The following is a 14036-nucleotide window of genomic DNA, read 5'->3' as shown; positions in this document are numbered from 1 at the left end:
CCCGGGACCTCAGCCTCCAGTCCCGCAGGCTCCAGGGAGAGCGGAGCCGACAGCGACGGGCAGCCTGGGCCCGGCGAGGCAGACCACTGCCGCCGCATCCTGGTGCGAGGTAAGGGTACAGCCCGTGGCCCTGCTCCACTGGACCCTCACCCTACCCATACTGGGGCCCCCGACCTTCCTGCAGGTGACATCTCCCAATTCATACATTCATTTATTCATCATCCAGTCATTCATTCAGCAAATATTATTTTGAGCGTCTATTGTGTGCTGGACCTTGAGCTGAGTGAGGGGACAAAGCAGCGAATGGAACCGAAGCGGTGTCCGTTTCTCCGCCTCTCGGTCCAGTCCCCTAGTCGTAGGCCCACCCGGGACCTCTACTGTGGCGGGGGCAGAAATGGAGTGCCGGATGCTGAGAGCCTGGTCTCTGTCCTGTGACCCTCAAGGCAAGTGCGGAGAAAAGCGTCACGCGCGCTCCGCGGGGACAGGACGTGGAGAGAGGAGCGTCGGCAACCGCGGGAGGAAAAGGCCCCGGCTCTGCAGGGCGGCCGGGATGCTTCCTCCCCTCCTGCTCAGCCGCGTTTCCCATCCCCGGCAATCCGGACCCGCACGGATTGCCCGGGGGAGACGGCGCGGGACGCGGAGGGTGGCGTGCGCGGCACTCGCCTGCTGTGCTTCACTCTCTCGCTTCCCACTTCCTCGCGGCGCCTGGGCCCAGCCGGCTCTCGGCGCCGCCTTCCCGCGGCCTGGCCTTTCAAGTCCTTCCCTTTCTCCCTTGGCTCTCGTCCTCCTCCCTTCTTTCCCGGCCATTCCTCTCAGCCGAACGCGCCTTCCCGGCACCTTCTTCCTGCAAGCGCCTGGATCTGGACTGCGACCGATTACCCAGCTCTTCCCGGCCTCCTCGCCGCGAGGCCGAGGCTCCCCAGGCCCCCAGCGCCAGCCTTTCTCAGTGCCGAGGGCTCCGCTTTCCCTGGATCTGGGCCTTGCCCGGCGAGATGGGAGGAGAAAGGGAACTCCAGGGTCTTGCCCTCAGCCCGACCCCAGGTCGCGGCCAGAGACTGAAGTCCGTTGCCTCCTCCACCCCGAAGCCCCGCGACCGGGAGACCCAGCGCCAGAAGAGGCCACTGGCGGTAATGGCTCCCCCAGGCTCCTTCCTGGGCTCCCTCCTCCCGGCTTCCTCCCGCTGCCTCTTTCCAGCCTCTTCACACGCGCCGCTCGGGAGAGCCTCTGGGCCTCTGGAGGCCACTGGCCCAAGCTGATTTCTTTGGCCTCCGCCTAGGGAAAGGGAACAGGCTGGAAGCTGGCCCTGGGTCGTTCCAGCGAAGGGACTCTGTTTGGTCTGAGCTCGGCTACCCTCAAGCTGACTGGGACACCCTGGGCCAGTTGGGCACGACCTCTCTGCAGCTGCTGGGTGTGGGTGGCTCTGAGGACTGGAGTGCAGAGCATGAAGGCAGCCCAGTGTGAGGGTGACTGATGACTGCCTTGAATACAGAGGTAGGGGCCCTAGCTCTGGGAAACATTGCTGGTGCCAGATGTCACTGGGACAGTGGGTGCTCACTGCCACTCATAGTTGACTGCTTAAGTCAAGGCAGTTATCACATCAGGAATTCTAGCAGGTGTATGGACCTGTTGGGCACCAGAGATTAAATCCGGTTTTATTCTTTAGACTGTGGAGTGTCCTGAGTGAAGGCATAAGCAGCCCTTTTGGTTCCTTTAAAAAAATCTGTAGGACTGCCAGAGAACTCAGTTCCCCAATCCCACATATTCCCAGGGGAAGATCTAAAGTCCCTGCCTGTGACACTCATCACCTTGAACCCCACCTATGGGTGGGCATTTTCTTCCCCCCAGGACAATTATGAGTTCTGTGCCTACCTAACACCCTCTCCACCCTACTAACCCTTTATGTAGAGCAAATAAGTTTTGTGTACAGATGTCAATTAAATAGCCTTCAGAGGTAAACTAATAGGAAGTGGAATTCAAAAGTGACCCTCCGCCCTGTGAGGTGGGGCCACCCAAGCTGGAGCAATCCACAGTCAGGCAGAGATGGGCTTGCACGGGATGTAAGACAGCCTGTGTGAGTCTTCAGGGGGTGCACTTTTTATAAATGTATGTGCACACACAGAGGTGCCGTTGCATTTGTAAAATATAATCAAAATATTAGATATAAAGCATAGAGGATATATTTACACACCTAACAGAAATGAAAGGCAAGTGTGGCTTTTATAAATCCCTCTGCCCTTCCCCATTTAATGATGGGGAGGTTATTATGGGCCTGAAACGCTCAGGATGTGATTTACCACTAATCTCTCCTAGCCAGGGTCACCTGAGTCACTGGCAGTCCTGCCATGGCTCAGGGCTCTGATCAGTGAGACAGGCCTGGCGCTGGTGAAGGAAAGTCTGAACTACCTTGGCTCCCGAATGAATATCCCTTCCATAGGCCTTCAATACACTTTTCCCTTGACCTCTGAGAACACATCCTCCCAAAGAATCTTTGGAAGGAAACCACTAAAAGATAAAAGGGAGGCATTTGCACTTGCTGTCATGTGTCAATGTTGGGTTGGGGCCTCCTCAGGACCTCCCCTTTCTTGGGGAGGCCTTCTGGGTCCTTTCTGCCTCCTTTCATTCTGCACTCCTCCACCTAAGGGCATACCACAGGGGAGCAGGTTTGTTGAGGGAGTCCTTTGGCACAGGGAGTAGGAAGAGAGCTTGGGCGCCAGAGTTAAGCAAAGTTGGTTTAGATTACTGACCTTATAGCCCTTTAAACCTGAACCAATTTCTTTGTGTCTCTTTGCTTGTTTCCTCATCTTACAAAGAGACCCATAGCCCTTACCTTAAAGGACTTGCCAAGAATCAGAGGTGATGTCTAAAACTGCAAACACCCAGTAGGATCTTCATAAATATTTGTTGACAGAAGGAAGGGTGTAGCTCTGAGGTTAACCACTTTGATGGGTGGGGCAGTGGACCTTTGTTGTCTGAGGCCTCTCCCAAGTCACCCCTTTCCCCCTCCTTCTGGCTCTGGCCCAGGGCCTAGGCTGTACTGGGAGCTGAGCACCTAGGGGTCAAGAATACACTGATGGTAAAGGAAAATCAGCACCATCTTGCAGACCACACAGTGCGGCCCTCCCCAGTCTCCTTGGTGGGAACCTTTGGGGCCAGTGACTCAAGCCTCTGCCAATGCAGGATAGAGAGCCAGAGAGGCCAAATGTGATGCGTCCCGTGCATCAAAATGAAGGCTCCTTCGTGTCACACAAGGGCACAGACAGGAGCTGCTGAGATGATACGCCGGGCGCAACAACAGGCACCCCGCACGTCGCACCGCGGACACAGCCAGCCTCCCATTCGGACCCTAAGGCCCGAGAAGGCCGCTCCACACCTCCGCGTGCACAGTCCCTAGACCAGTGAGGGCGGGGACGGAGGAATCCTTTTGTTTTATATTGGAAACCGCACACCAAAGGCAGGCAGGAAGCAACCAAAGGAACAGGCCGCCTGAGTCGTGGCTCAAACAGCACAGGGCAGTGGCCGAGCACCAGCCTTTTCGGTGGAGCTGGGATCCCAGCAGGCAGAAGAGGTGGACAACTCTGACCCCAGACTTCCTACGACCCCGCGATCGACGCTCGCACCTGCGCACTCAAACGCACCTGTTTCCCAAATTAATCCGGACGCGAATTCAACGACCGATTTTGATAGATCCGGGAAATTCTGTCCACCAGCGTCACCCAACACAGCAACTTTTACAGGCAATGCGTGGTGTCCGTTCCTTCTCACCCAAAGCGGCCTCTCTGGACTGAGAGCCACTCCTGTGGGTCCTCAAACCCCACTCGAAACCCTCCGAACCCGTCTGTCTGGAAGCGGTAGGGCGTGATGACTGCAGGATCCTTTGAGGAAGCGACTGGCTGCAACCCCACCACCAGCAGCAAAAACGCTTTCACCCGGGAGCTGGATGGATGCGCGGATGGCTGGAGGCCGTGAGGGGACGCGTGAAGCCCAGGCCTCTTGCTTGGGCTGGGCGATTCCCGCCGTGGGACGGGTGGAATTGACCTTAGTGGAGTCCAGCCCCTCGGAGAATCTGCGGGCAGCCGGCACCCACGCTCCAGAAACACGCAAGTCCGAACTCGTACACACAGCACAGTGGCGTGCAACCGCTAGAGCCCTAACTCCTAGTGGCGCGTCTGAAGAAGCCATGCAGGGGGGTGCAGCTTCGGGGCTCCGGCTGGGAGGTTACTGCAGGGACAAACGCCTCGCCTCCAGCAGCCGGGTCCAGGCTCATGGCCGGCCGGCCTCTGCTCGCTTTCTGCTTGGATTGCCAGCAGCCACCGGGCTTGGGGAGATCGGCCCCGGCCGCAGGCCTAGCCCTGCTGCGGAGGCGTTTAGCAAGGACCGTTGGACTTTAGTCTCAATATCTGAGTCTGTTAATAGACCTGATAACTCAGGACCAGCACCCCAGGCAGACGTGGAAAGGTGTAAATGGCTCATGCAAGGAACTACACTTTGAGATTTTTGTACTTGTTTTTATTTTTTGGTTTTAGCTTTTGTAGAGGGTTTCTTGTCTTGTTTTGTTTTCTTGGAGTTGCTTTACGTTATTTTTTCCTTTTACTTGTTTTCGGCAGGAGGCCCACATTCCCATAGTGGGTCTATGCCGGCGGGCCCTCTCATTTGGGTCTTCTTTTGTTTCCCCCCTTCCATAACCCTCACCCCCACAAACACACACTGAAGCAGACCAGCAACCCGAAAAATCATCTTGTAGTTGTATCTTGTGTGCCCAGTTTTCATTTTCAGGAAACTGTTCAGGAACATTAGACAGCTCCTTCCCTCCTCAGGCCATTTCTGTTCCCCTTCTGGTCTGGTAGACCCAGGAACCCATGGAACCACCACCGCATCCCCCGCGCCACACACCCGCCTCTTCAGGAACGGTCCCCCAGGTAGCTTCTGGGGAGTCCGAGGGGCAAGGAGGCCAAATTCTTTGGAAGTCCAGACAGTGAGTGGGTACCTGGGGCTACAGAAAAGGGAAGAGATGGCAGTGACATGCACCCGCAGTCAGTCAAAGCCACCGGGCTCAAGTCTTCCTCTTTTGTGCACCATCTGTAAGGAGATAGGGTGTCTATGCATCATGTTGGCCTGGGTGCCATTTCCCCAATTACCTCTTGGCTGCACACTCCCTTCTTGTTGGCTACATTTCTTTGATTTCTATTTTAATGGTGGGAGGTAGAGCATATGAATTTTGCCGATTTGCTCTTTGCTTAATATAAAATCACAAATAATGCTAGACCTGACTACCCTTGGAGAGCCAGTAGCCAGTTACCTGGCTGTGCATCTGCAGATTCTGTACCCCAGTTCAAGATACTCTGATAGAGGACACCAAGGCTGCATGAGACTGCCCACCAATCCCTGGGGCCAGACAGATCTAGGAGCCTAGTTCACTCCTCACACCCCCAACCCCGCTTATCCTGGAAGGCGGTTGGGGGTTTCAGTGCCCTAGGTTCTCCCACTGTTGGTGGATGCTGACTGGGGACATCCAGCACTGCAGAAAGAGGTAGCAGCCCCAGGCTTGGATGTGGCCTACAGAGCCAGGGTGAATGCACCCGAAAAGTCAGGGTGAGTGCCAAACTGGAGGAGTGTGCTGTAAGGTCTTGGTAGGGGCTTGGGCTTATAAAGGCTCAGGGCCCACCTTGAACCGTCTCCCCCAGAGCCTTAACATGCTTTGTTCTTTCTTTTTTTTTTCTTTTTCTTTTTTTCTTTTACTTTTTTTAGATACACTGGTTGCTCCGTCGCCCAGACTGGAGTTGAAGGGTGCAATCATAGTTCACTGTAACCTTGAACCCCTGGGCTCAAGCGATCCTCCCTCCTTGACCTCCCAAATTGCTGGATTACAGGACTGAGCTACCGTGCATTTCTTGTTCTTTAACTTATTCCACAAACATTAATGCGCACCTACTGTGTGCCAGACTGATCCTGGCTGAAGCTGCCAGCATGCAGCGTCCCAGGGATGTGAGCTATTTCTGCCCAGCTCCCACAGCCAGGCCAGGAATAGCTGGGTTGGGACTTCCGCACTGAAGTCGAGGGGGCAGGCTCCACGAGCCTGGTTCCCTCGACGCCAGGCAAAGACCACGTAGAAGGTGGTCACTGTGCCCACCAAATCCAGGCGATCTTCCCGGATGCTTTTAGTGTAGAGTAGGCACTCAATAAATACTTCTCAAATAATTTAAATGAGACAGAATTCATCAACATCGCATATTTCTGTAGGTACTAGGCGGCCAACACCTTCTCCTGGAAGAACGTGTGTTCTAAGATTATCTTATTTTTTGACGTTGCAATGTCCTTCTTATATGAAACAGTGATCATGGCAGGACAGAATAATTGTTAAAACATGAAGTTGGCAACGCCATAGCTTTGGAATTTTGTTTGTGCAATCTGCAACTTTGGGAACCACTGAATTACAAAACCTGAAAACCCTCATATATGCGGTCGCTTAGAGGCCGGCCCAGGCGGGAGCGGAGGTCTTGGGAAGCGCTGGGCCGCTCATAAAGTTAATGGTGAGTCTCCCGGCTTTCGGCGGCTGCCGGGTGTGAGGTTCCACGGGCAAAGCCAGCCAGAGGGTTGACAGAAATAACTAGATAAATCTGTGCCCCTGCCCCTGCCAGCTCACAGGGCTGCAGCCCACGGCTGGAGCCAAAAATAACCGCGCAGTTGATGCCACGCTTTCCTTAGCGTCTTGCTGGAGACATTGACTTTCAGAGCCCCTATCCCGCCTTCTATTCCCCACTGCTTGGCAGCCCACCGCGTCCACCCGCGGAGCTGCGGGAGCCAGGGCCGGGCAAAGGACACTGCAAAGCACAGCCTCCGGCAGGGCCACACTTACAATGTAGACAGGTAAATAGAGGATTTAAATTCAAAAAGTAATGCGAGCTCGATTTTTTTTAAAAACGGAAGGCAGAGAAGGATCCCAGGAACAGCCATTGTTTTCAATTCTGGGCGAGTCCTTCCAGGCGATTTTTCCACGCTTTTATACGAACAAATAAATAAAAGCAGAATCATATTTCACAGGCTGTTTTGCAATTTACCACTTCAAAAAATTTAATCTGCAGTGATCATCTTTTCTGCTGAACTAGTTCTTGCTGTCCCTTGACTGTAGAATTAAGTATTCCTTTGCTTGGGGAAAGCCTACTTCCCCTAAAGACAGGAGGGACCTCAGGGTTGTTTTTCCTTAGTATAAATACTGTGAAGTAAGCTTCGAAGGCAGCGGTCTTCTCGACCTTTGTTTCTGTGGGATAAATTTCTAGCAGTGTGATTGCTGCTTCAAAAGGTTTACACACACAATTTAAATATGTTTCATTTTCTGTAATAGGTAACTGTAAAATAGATAATTCATCAAAACATCTTTTTTTTTTTTTCAGACATCAGGAGATGGGGGTCTCACTATTTTGGGTTTAAGCTGGACTCAAACGCCCACATAGCTAGGATTACAGGTGGGAGCCACAGCACTTTTTAAAAAGTATCCGGTGAAAAACCTCTCCCATCCCTGTCCCCATCACCCACTTCCCACCTGGCTCAAGGACTTTCTAATACGTCCTTCCAGATAATGTTTACGCCTATGGAAATCAGTGCAGTTATATAATTTTTTTCTCCCAATATATCTTGGGGTGTAAATAACTATTTGTTTTTTTTTATAGATGCATAATATGCAATTTAAATGGACTAAGTGGATCATAATGAATATCATATAACCAGTGCCCTATTTGTGGACATTTGGTTATTTTTTTATCTGTTTCTATTATATGTAATCCTGAAATTTAAAAAAAAAACTTGTTTCTTGGTCATTTCCACATGTGTGAGTATATCTGTCAGAGAAATTCCTAAAAGTGAGTTACTGGGTCAAATAGTATCTGTATTTGAAATTTGCAAGATAATCCCAAATTGTCCTCCGTAAGATAGTAACAATTTACACTGCCACCAGGGATGTCTGAAAGTGGTTGTTTCCCCAAATTTGCCAGCACAGTTCACATTTTACATCTTGATAAATATAATCAAGTTATTCTGCAGGCGAAGTTTAGTAATTTATGCCCACCCCTTTGCCCTGTTCCCACATTGGACATTTTGTATCATTTCATCTTTGTCAATCTTCATATTCATTAGCCAGCTGTATTTCCTCTATCTATTGATTCATTTCCTTTGACCAGTTTGATTTGCAAATATACCGTTTCCTCACTGATTTGCAGAAACTCTATGTATTGCTTTCAATATATGTGTTGCAACATTTTAGTTTACAATTTATCCGTTGATTTGGTTTAGGATGGCCTTTTGTTTTCAAAAGTATAAAATATCTTTTTATTTTTGTTATGTCATTATATTTTATTTTTTAGAGACAAGGGCTCACTCTGTCACCCAGGCTGGAGTGCAGTGGCCCAACAATAACCCACTATAATCTTGAACTCCTGGCCTCAAGCAGTCCTCTCGCCTCAGCCTCTGGAGTAGCTGGGACTACAGGCAATCCCCACAATGCTGACCTGGCTTTAATTTTTTTTTTTTTTTTTTTTAGTAGAGACAGGTTTTCACCATATTGAGGAGGCCAGTCTCAAACTCTTGGCCTCAAGCAATCCTCCTGCCTGGGCCTCTTATAAAATATCTTTTTAATTACAAAAGCAATCCATACTATTTTGCTATGTCATATAAAATTTAAAAGTTTCTCATTTCTCTTACATAATACACTTCCACTCCTAAGATTTACCTTCCAAACTTTACCTAGTAATTGAAAAATACAAATATGTAAGTTATATATTACAAAAATGGGATTTTTGGCCATGGCTTTTTTTAATTTAAAAAAATTGTCTTAGTTTGCAAGTATGGTAAAAGAATATTTGTGGAAATCTTTCTTTCTGGAACTCCCTCATTTTTTTTTAACCACTACATAGGATTCCATTACGTAGATATAATATAACTTATTTAACTGGTTCTCTATTGATGGATATTTAGGTTGGTTGTAATTTTTCATTATTACAAACAAGACTGTAGTGAATATCTTTGTATCCTAATTTGAACAAATGGTTTGTTTTGTATTTAATCATTCCTATCTTTTTATCAGGCAACACCTCATTTTTACCATAGAATGAGTGCTCCCTTGAATAAATGGTTTTGTTTAATCTTATTTATGAGACAATTTGGAAAATGTAAAACCAGGTGGAATATTTTATTGTGTTAAGGAATAACTGTCAATTTTTATTGTGATAATAGTATTGTAGGTGACTTTCTTAAGAGTTCCCCCTTTTTAGAGATACATGTGGAAATACTCATAAGTGAAATGTTATGACTTCTAGAATTTGCTAACAATTACAGCAGAATAGAAGAAATAAGATTATTCCTGAGTTTCTAATAGTTGAAATTGGGTGATAGATATATCGGAGCTCATTATACTGCTCTTCCTAATTTTGTAAATGTTTGAAATTTGTCATAATAAAATGTTTAAAGTAACAGCAATCATTTTACATATACATGGTATGAATATAATTACAAGATAAATTCCTGGAAGCAAACTTTTAAAATCCAAGGATATAAATTTAAAGTTATGATAGTATTTCCGAATTTTATACCAAAAATACTGATTTATGCTCTTAGCCATCTTGTATAAAAGTGCCATTACTCTACGTCCTCCTAACTCAGGATATACTTAATTTTTTAGAGTGAAATCTTTTCAAGTGACAAAATAATCTCATTTTATTAGTAGTTTAAATTGCTAGTGAGGTGAAGCATGTTATTATGTAGTTATTTTTCATTTTAATATCCTCTTCTGTGAATTATTCATATATTTAGCCATTTCTCTATTGAATCACTAATCGTTTTCTCACCTTTGTAAGTGCTACTTATATAGTAAGGAAATGAGCCCTTTTTCTGTGACATGTATTGCAAACAACTCCCAGGTCACTTTCTAAAAACACACAAAAAAACAAAACAACAACAACAAAAAACTTTCTTCGTGGGATTTTTTTTTTTTTTTCTAAACTGAAATTTAAACCCTAATCACATTTAATGGTCGTTCCTTTTTGGGCTTCTAGATTCTAACTCTTAGTTAGAAAAATCTTCATCCAGCATTTAAAACATTATATACATATACGCAAACATATTTTAAAAATTTTGTTACCAAAAAAATTGTATTACCTAGCTTTTTCAGCAAAAGAAATAATAAAGAAAGACAAAAAATGCGTAGAATCTTTCCTCCCTGATCAGTTTCCACTCCTCAGAGGCAAGAGAAGAGTGAGGTGCTTATTTTGCCAGATTTGTTTCTATGTGGTTACAAAAACACAGACACATGCACACAGAGGATTTACTTTACTGCTTTTTTAAAATATAAAAATGGGTTTATGCACACTTGCCATTTCACTTAGTAGTATACAATAAACATCCAGCCAGGTTATGTGTCTCATTCTTGTTAATGTCTACATATAGCCAAAGTTATTACTAGACTATGATTTTATCGACAATTTTCCTATTGATAAACATTCAGTTTTTTCCTTTTTGTTCCCTCTTGCAAACTATGCTACAAACAATGGGTCTGTATTTATCAAGTATGCCAATGTTTCTGTGTGATAGAAAGCTCTATAAAAATTCTGAGACAAAGGCACTGTGCATTTTAAGTTTAGCTAGGCATTATTTCTCTTCAAAAACCATATATTGTATCAATTTATGTTCTTATTAACAGAGCTTGAGAGAACCTAATTCTGCTCAGCCTTGCCAGCACAATTTTCCAAGTCTGATAGATAAAATATGGCATCTCAAAAAAAAAAAAGAAGTATCTCATTGCTGTTAAAACTTTCATTTTTCTGATTCCTCTAGCCTGAGTAGTTTTTCATATTTATTAACCACATGCATTTCTCCTTCTCTGAATAATTTGTTTGGTTTCTCCCTGGACTGCTTGACTTTACTCACTGGTTTACAGAGGCTGTGTGTACACCAGACATTAGGACTCTCTTAAGCATTCATTATGAATGTTTTCTCCTAATCTTCATTCGTGTTTTAACTGTCTCTTACCCTGCAGAAATATTTATTTTTGGTACTCAAATTGTCATTTATTTTCCTTTTTAGAAAGTTATTTTATATTTGTTCTTCAAATTTTAGAGCTTTATTTACATTTAAATTTGTGTTTATTTTTGCACACAGTGTGAGATAAATAACTTTATTCCAAATAATGAACTAATTGTCCAAAAGCCATGTCTCTGATAACCCTGTCTTTCCTCCAACTAATTCGAAATACTATCTTCATAACATACCAGATCCACACAGATGCATGGATTTGCTTCATAACCCTTGTGCAGCATTATACCATTTTAGTTGCTGTAGATTTGTAACGTATTTGCTGTGTGGTAATACATGTATTCACTCCCATTGTTTAACTTTTTTTGTTGACTATTCTGGCATTTTCAATGTTCCCAATAAACTTGAGAATGAATTTTCCATAAGGAATTTTTATAGTAATCACATTATGTTTGTAGGTACGGGCAGGAAGGGCCTTGCACACTTAAAAGTCAGCATACTATCAGTCAGGCATGGTGGCTCATGCTTGTAATCCCAGCACTTTGGGAGGCCGAGGTGGGCAGATCACCTGAGGTCAGGAACTCAAAACCAGCCTGGGCAACATGGCGAAACCCCGTCTCTACTAAAAATACAAAAATTAACCAGGCGCGGTGGTGGGCACCTGTAATCTCAGCTACTCAGGAGGCTGAAGGAGGAGAATCGCTTGAACCCGGGAGGCGGAGGTTGCAGAGAGCCAAGATCACGCCGTTGTACTCCAGCCTGGGTGACAGAGTGAGACTCCGTTTCAAAGAAGAAAAAAAAAAGTCAGTACATTATCAGCTTATTGTGCACAGAGACTACCTGGTGCTAGGTAGGAAAAGAAGTGAGATAGGGCTTTGGAGGTGGGACGGGGCGCGGGGGGGGGTGTCTACTGGGAGAGGTGCCAGCAGGGCACCAGAGGTCAGAAGCATAAGCTAGCTACTATTAGGCCAGGGGTCACCACCTCTCCCAAGCAAAGGCTCTCTGGGCAGAATTCATCCTCCCACATACCGCCAGAGCTCACCCCTCTTTGAGGAGACTTGAGGGGCAGCAAAATGTAGGACTCGGAATGAGTACATGTCACCCTAGTAAGTGCCTACCTGCAAGGAAGCCCTGGAATGAAAGCTGTTCCTCTTTCCTGGTGCGCCTCCCAAACTCCCAGAAAAGGAGCAATTCAAAAAAAGAGGGCTACTTTAGTAAGATAGGCTATATATTGCTGCAGAGACAACCCCAAATTTTAAAGGCCCAACAAAACTCAAATGCATTTATCACTCACATAAGTCCATCACATGTGGACAGGGGCTCATCTTGGTACTCAGAAACCTAGGCTGGTAAAGCTTCTTCACTCCTGCTTCCAAGACCATCACAGTCGAAAGGGTGTGGCAGCACACACACACACTCTCTGGTTATTGGGTTTTGTTACTTAGGGCAGGGACAGTAATATCCCCTTATCTTGTTTTATTGCCTTCCCAGCACTCATCATTGCCTTATATATTTTTAAAATTTATTTTTTATTAAAAATAAGTTGTTTGAAGGCTGGGTGCAGTGGCTCACGCCTGTAATCTCAAAACTTTGGGAGGCTAAGACGGGCAGATCACTTGAGCATTTTGAGACCAGTTTGACCAAAATGGTGAAACCCTGCCTCTAATAAACATACAAAAATTAGTGGGCATGGTGGCGGGCGCCTGTAATCTCAGCAACTCAGAAGGTGGAGGCAGGAGACTCGTTCGAACTCAAGAGGCAGAGGTTGCCGTGAGCCGAGATCACACCACTGCACTCCAGCCTGGGCGACAGAGCGGGACTCTGTCTCAAAATAAATAAATAAATAAATAAATAACTTTACATTTATTATCTGTCTCCCTCCCCAGTACAAGGTTTATGGAAACAAGTGCTTTTCTCTTTTGCCCATTTCTGTATCCCCAGGCCCTAGAATAGTATTTGACACATAAGTGCTTATTAAATACATGTTGAATGGTTGAATATATTCGGTTGTTTTAATCTATATAAATGAGATTAAACTACACATATTATTCTGTAACTTACTTTCATACACTAATGTCTGTTCATATACCTTATTGCCTCATTCTTTTCAATTACTACATGGTGTTTTATAATATGAATGTACCAGTATTTGTTCAGCCATTTCTCTTGTGGAAAATATTGAAGATGCTTTCAAATTTTTGATGTTTTGAGCAGTGCAGCAATACACATCATTGTTGTATATACTTTGGAGCACCTGAGCCTATGTTTCTCTAGCACAAATGCCACCGAAAATAAAATCAGGCCGGGTGTGGTGGCTCATGACTGTAATCCCAGTATTTTGGGAGGCCGAGGTGGGCGGATCACTTGAGGTCAAGAGTTTGAGACCAGCCTGGCCAACATGGTGAAACCCTGTCTCTACTAAAAAATTACAAAAATTAGGGGGCGTGGTGATGGGCACCTGTAATCGCAGCTACTTGGGAGTTGAGGCAGGAGAATCACTTGAACGTAGGAGGCAGAGGCTGCAGTGAGCCGATATCACACCACAGGACTCCAGTCTGGGCAACAGAGCGAGACTCTATCTCAAAAAAATAAAAAATAATAATAAAATAAAATAATTGAAGCAAAAGTTATGTTCATCTTTAATCTTGATAAATGCAGCCTTAAAAGATGGACTCATTTATGGTTCTACTAATAGCCTATAGGAATGTAGATTTCCCTACAGTGCATCAATGTTATTAATTGTCATCATTGTTTTTAATCACCTGTTAATGTCCTTTCAATCTTACGGGATATAAAGGGCTTTCCATTGTTGCTGGAACTTGTATTATATTGATTACTATAAAGCTATGCTTACCCTTTCATAGGTTTATTGGCCATTTAGCTGTCTTTTTCTGTGAATGACCCAGATAAATTACTTGACCATTTATTTTATTAGGCTATTTTCTTTATTTTTTATTTTTTTATTTTTATTTTTTTTTTGAGACAGAGTCTTGCAGTGTCACCAGGCTGGAGTGCAATGG

The 14036-nt window shown here is 45.5% G+C and overlaps 1 protein-coding gene across 1 annotated transcript in view; it reads left to right on the top strand.

The window, feature by feature from the left end:
* The first annotated feature begins 7 nt into the window (after nt 1–7).
* VAX2 (ventral anterior homeobox 2) overlaps nt 8–14036 on the top strand; it is a 33908-nt gene continuing 19879 nt past the window's right edge. Inside the window, exon 1 of the mRNA XM_011945215.1 lies at nt 8–109. The gene's annotated coding sequence lies outside the window, so the exon portion shown is untranslated. The remainder of the gene's footprint in view (nt 110–14036) is intronic.

This window comes from Colobus angolensis, unplaced genomic scaffold (genome assembly GCF_000951035.1).
Source record: "Colobus angolensis palliatus isolate OR3802 unplaced genomic scaffold, Cang.pa_1.0 Scaffold24, whole genome shotgun sequence".
In the NCBI taxonomy this organism is placed as follows: Eukaryota; Metazoa; Chordata; class Mammalia; order Primates; family Cercopithecidae; genus Colobus; species Colobus angolensis.
The sequence above is the reverse complement of the archived record's forward strand: the minus strand, read 5'-3'. Positions and strand labels throughout refer to the sequence as shown.